The following is a 10257-nucleotide window of genomic DNA, read 5'->3' as shown; positions in this document are numbered from 1 at the left end:
CTCTCAAGTGATGGATGGGTTTCACCTCAGGTGAGGCTGGAGGAAGGATTTGGAGCATCCGTGCTAGCCAGGGGTGACCACATGTGGCTGGGAAAGGACAGGATCTGTCTGACACGACAGACTGTGACGGAGGGGACCCGTGCAGCAATACTCTGCTGCTCAGCCAAAGCCTGCAGCCAAGGCCTTTGGCCTTTCAGATGGCTGAAGTTAGCCGAGATAAACCCCTCAGTGAGACTCTCGGGTTACATTTAAAACAATCGATCAGGTCCTACCCCTTGAGTAGGCACAGAGAATCTGGGAAGTAAATCCTGAATGCAGCTGAGGGGTTGCCAACTGAGCAGAGAACAGAGGCAGCAGAGAAGCAGTGTTCCCACGTGTTTGAGGACAATCATGCAGCTTTCAGAAGCTTGTGCGATAATTTCTGGGCACGGGAAGAGGACGGGGGCAGCATCGTGTTGGCATCGTCTCTTCCCTGCAGCGACTCGAGCTTGCACACAAACGCGCCGAGATGGATTGCTCTCAGCAGCTCCTGACAGCAGAAGTGATTTCTGTGGGCAGGAACCTGTTTGTGTGGATATAAACAGGTGCAGCCTGCTGGCAGCAGGCTCTGTCCCATCCCTGCTGCTCATTCCCATGCCTCCATCTGCTTCAGGCAGGTTTCCGGGGGCTCCCCCTCCCTTTCTGCCTGTGTGGGTAGAGTTGATGGGAAAATTGTCTTTACAGCCCCCCAGTCCTCGCAGGAAGCGTGCTTGCTTTCTTCTTGTCCCCCCTCCCTGCTCCTTTGAATCCTTACAGGCTTCCTTTTTCTTAACCTTAAAAATTTACGTTTTCAGGCCGTTTGTTTTTGAAACATCCCCTTTGTTTTCCTGTTTTTTTTTTTTTTTTCTTTTTCCAGTGAAAGCAGGCTCATTTCTCTTTATAAAAGTGGACACGTGGGAAAAAATTTCCAGCGTGTCACACAAAGCTATTTTTTGCTCACTGAGAAAGTGTGGCAGAAACTTCCGGAGCAGCCCCACTTGTGCTTTTTCTTATCCCCCACTATGACCAGGACATTTCCCCTCTCCTCTCCTCCTCTCCCTCCTTCCACATCCTTCCTCTGCTCTGTTGGGACCCCATCCAGCTGTGTTGCACCAGCTCTGTGCCACGTGGCTGGATGAGGAGTTTTGCCCAGGAAAGGGGTACTTGATGATCCCTTCCTAGCCCGCAGCCCCTGTCCCTCCCTGCCCAGGCTCGTTCTCCTCTGGCCCCAGAGAAGCTGGTGCTGGCCTCTCAGGCCACTGCATCCAGAGCCTGCTGCTCCAGGAGCTGCAGGGGCCGTGTGGTGGCAGGGTGTTGTCCCAAAGGAAAAACCAAGAGCTTCATTACCTCCGGCCAGATAAGTCCCTATTCCAAGGAACTGCTTAAAGATATCTGCGAGGTTTCTGACCCTATTTGTGAGCTGGTGTCGCCATGGTAACTGTAGTTATACCAAAAATAGCAGCTCGCTTGAATGACAAAGACAACACTGGTTTACAAGACAGTGACTTTTCCAGGGCTGGCTGAGCTCATGGGACTGTGGGAGGAAATCCCAGCCAGGGCTCAGGCTGGGGATGCAGTGGATGAGAGCGGTGTCTGGCACGGGCTACAATAACCCTTTTGAAACAAACCTCTACCAGCTCATGCCAGGTGCTTGTGAGACTTTGCTCCACGTTGATAGAGCTTTATGGCTTGTCAGACAGACATACCTACCCGGGAACGAAAAGGGAATTTCTGAGGTATCTGCAGGTAAGCATAGGTTTCCCACCTGCAGATAGGCAGCCTAGCAAATGCTTGTGCGCTCCTGGCAGGAGGAAGACGGTGGTAGGACCTCGATTTGGAAGGAAATCGTCTGTTTGTTTTGTAGGTCAGCGAAGTTGTCATGCCAACAGTATCTTGGTGAGAAGCTTGGTGTACTGAGGTGTCTGCAGAAGAAGACTCACTTGCTGTAACCCTCCTTCCGCAATGCTCGCCATGTTCCTGAACAGTCTGTCAGCTGTGCTAGCGAAAAAAAAGGGAACCAACTATAGAGGGCTGAGCCAGTATTTAGCTGCTTGACCACACGTAAACCAGTTCGTCTGAATTGCAGAGAAGAAGGCATCCTCACGGAGAGTCCTCTTGTTCTTCCTTCAGGAAATCAGGGGCCACTGCTCTGGTTTCGGGATGAAGCACCTGTAACGGCCTGCAATAAATACGGGGCTATGCTGACTTGGGGGGTCTGTGCCTGCTGTTATGCTGCATGCCTCTGTGCTCAGCTTGCAGAAGAGCCTGGTTCCTGAGTTTCAGTTCCAGTCACGCCCTGGAGACTGCTCCGGCAATGAGGTAGAGGTGAAAGAGGCTGAGGCCTGCTTTTCCACTGCCACGGCTCCAGAGAGAGATTTCCAAGGTCAGTCTGGAGAAAAAGGCCCTTTGAGGAAAAATAAATCAAACCCTAAAGCTTAGTTGAACTACCAGCAATGTCCCTGCCTGTGTTAGAAAGTAGGTGACACTGGGGACGTGGCTAAGCCCCTGATGTTTCCTACCAGGGGGTGCTCGGTGGCACCAGGCCGCTCAGCAGCTCCACGTTACACATCTGAGCAGTCCGCTTGTGCTGCTGTCCCCAGGCTTCCTCGGGGAAGGCGAGGATCCTGCTTTTCCCCTTCTGTCAAGGTGCTTAATGGGCATGCCAGCACATCGTTGCAGGCCCCAGGCTCTCAGGCACCAACACTTTAGGACGTGCCAGGGCTTTTTATAGCAGACGATATAAAACCCGTGTAGCCTGTCATACACTTCATTAGCTACCGGAGAGTTACATTTTCTTGCTCCAAGCAGTGAGCCTGGCCTTTGTTCAAACAGATAACAAAGTCTTGCCACCTAATGCTCTCAAGAAGTACACTGGTAGGATTTTATTAATTTATACAAACATTTCCCTGGTTGGTATAAATAAAAAGAAAAGCAGAATGAATCTTCTCGTTTTTAGTCACCCCCAGATCTCAAAATACAGAGCAAATTTTCATCACCCCTAACTGTAAATATGGAAACTGGTGTACAGAAATCTCAGAGACCTGCAGATAAGACCCATCCACCCAGACATCTGCTGTGGGGAGCGATGAGCTTGGCCATGCAGCACAAAGAGCTCAGTACTTTATAACTGCTTTGTGATTCATCGTTTAGGAGCATCCCCCTGCTCAGAGCTGAGTTGTCCCAGGAGAAGGCAGTAACGTGAGTAAGCGTCCTTTCTGTGCACTAACTTTGCTTAATGTCTGCGTCCAGGCTGTTGGTGGTGCTGCAGTAGGACTGAGCTTGTTAGATCATTTTTAAAAACTTCCTTTCTTTCCTATTGTTGCTCTGTCAACAGTTAGAATATCTGTTTTTCTTTTATAAAATTATTTTCCTCCTGAATGGCATTTACCAAACAAGCTTAACATTAAAGTCCTGAACTAGGACATTTTTTCACTTTTTTGATCAAACACAAGGAGTTAATCTTGTTGTCTATCTGGCTGCCAGAAGCCAGAACATGTTGTTGCTTTTAAAAATGTACCTGAATAGCACATTTTTTACAGTATTGTCTCAAGAATCTTCCTTAGTTTTTTTAAAATTTCATTATTGATTCTTTCTGTATGAATTACATGCCATGTACCTGCAAGCAGTGATTTAATGACCCACTTGCACTGACTAAAAGTGATCACACATTGAACCAAGCATGGAAGTCTTGTTTAGCTTCATTGCTAAGAAGAAGAAGAAAAAAAAGAAGAGGCTACAAGATTTTATTTATTTATTTAAATGGAAATCAGATATTTACAGAAGTTTATTCTGTTTAAAACAGTGAAGCAAACGATTCAGTGTCACTGGGCTAAGAAGACAAAACCGTGCACAAGTCAGCTCCAGATGTCTTCTTTCCTGACAGCTCCTCTTCTCATTTTGCTCTGAATGATCAATTCTTTCTCCTTGGCAACCAGCAGCCCAATCAAGAGAGGCTCTTCTAACACATTTTGGTAAAATGTTTCTTTCTTCTTCTTAAGGAGACACATCTATTCCTATGGCTTTCACACCATGCTACAGACTCTTTCCTCCTGCTACTACATAAAAGCGCTGCTGTGCAATCCCATTCAGTTCGACTCTTTGCCACCACCACCACTATTAGGATTTTTTTTTTTTGAAGTAACAGATGAGGCTTTCAAATAGAAATGATTGCTTTTGGGGAGCATCTTGCATTCTCCTTGGGAACATTCAGCTAATGGGCAGAGGAGGCAGCTCTTCCTGCTCCATTATCTTGTCTCTTGGGTGGCTGCTTATCTCCCAGACACATGGATGCTAAATGCTCTAGCTGCCATGCTACAGCAGATCTCTGATGAAAATAACCGCAGAAGGGGGAAAAAACAGGGGATGGAAACGTAAATCATATTAAAAAAAAAAAACCAACAACAAACCACTTTTGTTATTGATCAGGTGTATTACCATGGACTAAGCCTTATGTTCTCCCCCCAGGGTTTCACAAATCCTTAGGTTTTAATGTTTTAATGTTTGTTTGTTTGTTTTGATGTTATGTTTTTTCACTGGCAGATTCCAACCCTTCCTTTAATTTAGACCCAGTACATGCTTGCTTTCAAGCGGAGGTACACCCCTCACAAAGTGAGTTAGATCTTCTTACTGGGAGGCCCCTGAGGCCATTTCTGTGCCAAGGACCTGGAGCTGCAGCCCACTTCTGGGGTCCAGTCAAGCACAAGAAGCACATGATGGACGAAGTGAGCTGGTTAGGAGCTATCACTGCACACTGGGTTTACACGTGTTGCACAACGCACGTACTCACACATTCACATACACAAAGATCCATTTGCAGGGTACATAGCTGAAGGCATACAGTGACTGTAAAGGTTAAAGGTAGCTATAGAACAAAATGCAAATAAATGAAGGGGGGGAGAGGGAAAGGGGAAGACTTTCCCCAGTGACCAGCTGGGAATAGCAACAATGGGGTTCCATAGGAGCATCCTCCCTTGGGGGTCTCACCAGTGCAGCAGGTGATGATGACAAAGGTGATGAGGATGACAATTGCTTGCCATGCTTTTCCTTGGCATTATATAATTTTCATCAGGACCCACTTATTGATTATTTCTGGTTATGACTCTATTAGCTCTGGGAGGAGAATGCTAGGAGAATTGCATGCAAATGTTGCACATTCGTTGGTTGTTACGATTCCGTGTGTATATATTATTGGATAATAGCTACTGAGAATTTAAATAGCTCACCACATTTAGTTTTCTATTTTATACACTGAAGTCTACAAAACAAGAGGTGAAGAAAGAGAGGGAGGAGGGCCAGTTCTCACACCAGTGCTTTCCGTGAGAACCTGCCACAAAAACACTGTGGGGGTTGGCAGGGGCAGGGCCACGGGAGCCTTAATACAGGAACAGCACAAGTGCAATAAAGGAAGAATGTTGGCACAGAAAGGCTGATAACCACCGCCTCCCTGGCTCCAGGGGAGGCTGCACAGCTGCAAGCAGCGCGCCCTGAGCACTGCTGTGGCTGAAGCACCAAGGCACATGGAGAGCTAGCGGGGTCCTGGGCACAGCCTCACACCAAGCCATGAATTCCAGCATGAAGTCGAGCTCTGTTGAAATGAGCATTTAGCATGGGCAAGGCAGAGTGCAGCTGGCAAGGAGATTTTCTAAGGCCAGCAGAGAAAAGAGGATGCCACAGCTCTCCTGATTTAGTCCCAGCTTCAGCTCCGGCTGTGTCGGAGGGAAGGGAGCCATGGTGCATGTGGGAGAGCTTGGATAAATACCTCCCTAACACCCTGCCTGGCGATCAGCTTAGGGCTGAGATTTGATTACACGTGCTGAGACCTGACCTTACATAACCAACCGTTTTCTGAGAGGCCCCGAAATAATCCAGCCCTCTTTCAAAGCCTGCGGTGGTGGGTGACTCCTCCAGGACAGCAGCCCCGTGAGAGGCAGGCTCCTGCCCAGCAGCCGTTGAGAGGGACAGAGGGCAGGAGCTGCTTTCCTCCACGCTGGGCCCTGGAGTGCAGGGCGTGCAGAGGAGACATCCCTGCTCCCTGGAGGCAGGGACCTTCTTCCCTACACCCATCCCTGTCCTTCCTCTCTACCTGGCCCTTTCCACCTTCACTCTCCCTCTCCTTAACTGGGCTGCTGTGTCCATCCTCAGCATTTCTCAGGATGGCCTCTGGAGGAAACAGGCTCTGTCTGCCTGCACCCCGTCATCCCCAGCCTCTTTCCCTCTCCCTGCCTTGCCATTCTCCTCGCTCCCCCAGGGGAGGCAAGGCATGCAGGAGAGACATGTGAAGTCTTCGCACACCTTGAGGCTGGAGACAAGGGTTATGGGATTAGCACGTTAACTGGCCTGAAAGCAGCTTAGACAAGCATTAAATCTCCAATCTTCTCTCCATCTTTCAAGGAAATCTCTTCTGGAGGAGCTGGAGAGATGGAGCACCCAGTCACGCGTTCTGGGTTCAGCTCCTTGCCTGGCTGAGAGCCCACGAGCCTTGTGGGCAGGTGGTTTGAAGGGACTGCTGTGGCTCCGGGGGTGGGAAGCCCAGCTGAACCCTTCCCAGGGGCTCTGTGTCTAGCCCCATCCCCTCCTCCCTGCCCACCCCAGCAGCTGCACACACCCTCGCAGTGCTTTAGGAGGGGCGGGTGGCACCGAGAAGGGAGAAGACAGGCGCCACGTGTGCTGGGCACAGCAGGATCAACCTCAGGGTGCTGCCTTTTAAAGCAAACCCTGGGTTGCCTTGAGCCTGTGTTTTCTTCACACAGAACGAATCCATGCTTCACCAGCTGCATTCCCCGGTTCATCCTGCTTAACCAGAGGTGGAGGAGGCAGTGCTGGGTTTACCAGGGAGCCGGGTGGCACCTCCTGATGCAGCGAATGCTCCCTCGTATAGCAGGGAAAGGTCCTGTGTCTAAACACCCTGACCTGCTGCCTTCCTGTGCTCGTCTCGTGACTGCCTCAGGCCCGGATCACCCTGTGATCTCTGGAGGAGAAGAGACCTCCACATGCACTGAGGGACACTACCCGGCCTGGGGACACCCGCGGCCAAAAGAGATGCTGCCCTGCAGCAGTTGTTGACATCAGTTTGCTGCACCATGAGGTTGTCTTCCCGGTGTAGTGCCTGTAGTCTTCCTGGAAACTGTGGAAAGCTTGAGGGGGAGGCAAAGCTCATGACAGTGACAGGATTCAGCAGTGTTATTCATCAGCGAGCAGTGTGAGCCAGCAACACCTTGTGCTGAGTTCAGCGCAAGTGCAAATGAATAGCTCCAGACCAAGCTACTTTACAAGAGCAGTGGGAAAAATATTATATTATCGAGCCTCTTAAAACTACAGACAAGGATTCCCCACCCAGACTGAAATCTACCTGTAGTCCCCATGCTGGTGCTTTCCAGCCTGGGAAATTTCAGCACCCACTTTGAAAGTTTTACAGCTAAAGAGCAGATCAAAGTACAGGATTATAACAGGTGACGTTTTCCTGAGTTAGTCACTTCTAAAGGCTATAAAATAGTTTCCTTTCCTCAAATGCAGCCGTCTCTTCTGGAGATAACATTTAGCAGCACACCACAGCAATGTAGCACCAGGAAAAAAAAAATTCCAACACAGAAATGGTGGACAGCTTGTGGCAGCAATCCAAACACAAATAGAAAAAAAGATACCATGCCTATTTTATTTATTTTTTTAACGTTAAAATTGTTAAGAAAGTTCAGGATATGTTGGGTCCAATAAGGTGCTACAGAAGGCATTTGACAGTTGGGAGTAAAGGTTGTAGTTGAAGGATATGCATTTAAAAATTTGAATAAGGTTTTGGATATTGACTTGAAACACGTTTAGATGTTAGTGGTTGGTTACATGTATTAATGTGGTCAACTAATTGTACAACTGACTCTGTTCAGTGGAAAGAAAGTAAATAGGACCTAATAATATTTAATATTTAGTTTATTTAATATTTGATTAAATATTTTAAATATTATTTTCCAACTAAACCCACATTTGAAACATTGCAATTTCTTTTGCAATGCAGTGGGTACAGTCTAGCTGTTGTCCTTGCCTCCTTCTGTCACAGACGTAAGAATTGGCTGGGGTTGGACAAAGTCTGCCAAGAGATGATCTTTGTTGCATGGCATCAGTTTGTCAGAGATGAAATACGTGGTGGTAGGGATTTGCTTTCAGTGATGTTCTGCTGCAACACTGTTCAAAACCTGCCTTTCTTCCAGCAGATCAGTGACGTGGTTCCCCAGCGGGATGTTGGATGTGCCAACCTGAAGGATGACGCCTGGTTTCTAAGCTCCCATCTGCTCTCCATGGTGCGTATCCAATGTCTGCAGTTTCTTCTCACCTCTCTTACCAACAAGAAGATGAAGCACAGAGCAATAACATGATTTGTCCCTAATTACATACTGGCTAGTTTCTAATCTAGGAGTAAACCCCATATCTCCTGTGTTCCAGGCATTCGTGCCAGTATAGGCTAAGCGTACACACCTGTGGTGGTGCACAGATGTACATACCTACACCTCTATGCGCATATTTGTGGATATACTGGTCTTGATGTATGCTCACACACATTTAGAAATAGTGTGTGTATAGCTACACAAAGACACAGGCAGTCCAGTATTTATCTCCAACAACAACAACAACAACAAGGAAATAAAACTAAATCCAACCATTCACCAGCAAAAATGATCGCAATAACTCTAGAGTTCCGATTGCTCTGGTTTCTCTGTACACAGCCACTAAACCCAAGGAAACCTCAAGCCAAGCCATGGGCAAACAGTAACCTCAACCCACACACTTTTCTGGCCAGGGCGTTCTGGTCCCCAGTGCAAACTGGGAATTCTGCTGAAATTGGAGATAGTCAGGACACTTCTAGAACCAATCCAAAAAGTTGATTTATAAGACACAGAGGCTACAAAATAAGACCATCTTCTCAAAGCTCCCTGTAGTTAACACACCCAGCTCTTCATAGCTTGCCCAGGCCTGTTCACGCAGTCCAAGCCACCATAATTTGGTATGGCCACTGAAAGAACTTGCTCTGTCCTTTCCCCATCCCCATGACCACACAGCCCCTTCTCTTGTGCCAGCACAAGTGAACAAGGATGGAAAACTCTTCTTTATATACTTTCACATCTATATTTGTATTTGTGTGTATAAACTCACTGCTATATACTTACGTATTTGCTTACCTATTTTTGGCAGGTATGTTTAAAACTCAGCTCAGTGCTGTGTTCAGCTCAATTCTCTTGTGCTGGCCAACAAGAAGGGTAAGTGTAGGAGTGAGAAAGAGCAGCAGAGCATAAAATAATTTCTCTTGGTCATGGAGCTAATTCATGGAGGCTTAAAGTGTTTCTAAGGCTGCAGCTCTGGCTAAATGGATATCTATTGCCAGCCAGAGATATGCTCTGTTTGTCCCTTGAAATGCATGAGGGCAGAATTCAAAGTGCCATCCATAGCTTGAATCAAAGCAATGTAGGCTGGGAAAATCATCCCCCCCTTCTGAGATCAGTCTCAGATCTGACAGAGATTCCTCTTACTTAGTTGTCTGCAGCCTTTCAAAATTTGTGTATGATAAATATTTTCTAATAGACACATGGATCCCGGGCAGTGAATTGAATCCCCTTGACAATAGATTTGTTTTGCTCAGTTTGCTTCTGCAAATGCATTAAAAGGAGTCCATCAGTCATTTCAGATCCAGATTTGTTGGTTGCAGACCAATGATCCAATTTGTTCTTGAATTCTGCGCTGAGGATTATGTGTGTGCAGGAGCTATGCGACTGAAGAACTAAGTGAGCAATTTGTGAGTGGAAGAGGAAGATTAAAATCTGCTGATATTTCAGAGAGGAAGTGGTGTAAAATCTTTGTGATCATTTAAGCATCCCTAGGAAATGTGAGCTTATTCCTGAGGTAGCTGGTCTTTGAAACTGCTTGTCGGAAAATGGCTGAGAGTTGGGAACACGCGGCTGGATGGGAACAATTCGCTGATTAAATGCAGCAGGTAGCATGTGCTAACCGGGAGAAAACGAGGTTCGTGTGTAACGACCTCCATTTACAAGCCCCCCACGTATGCACGGATGCACACGACCTGATTCTCCACTTACCCTCAGTATAAATCGGTGTAACAGCAGTATAACAGCAGTATAACAGCAGCGTAAATGGGGGTCAGCTTTCCAAATCCACCTTAATTACAGCATCCCGAGCAAGGAGGAAAATAAATACAACTAAAAGCGGGGCTGAAAAACAAAGGGCCACCCCCAGGTGCAG

The sequence above is a fragment of the Anser cygnoides genome, chromosome 1 (assembly GCF_040182565.1).
Source record: "Anser cygnoides isolate HZ-2024a breed goose chromosome 1, Taihu_goose_T2T_genome, whole genome shotgun sequence".
NCBI classification, from domain to species: Eukaryota; Metazoa; Chordata; class Aves; order Anseriformes; family Anatidae; genus Anser; species Anser cygnoides.
This window is presented reverse-complemented; position numbering follows the sequence as displayed.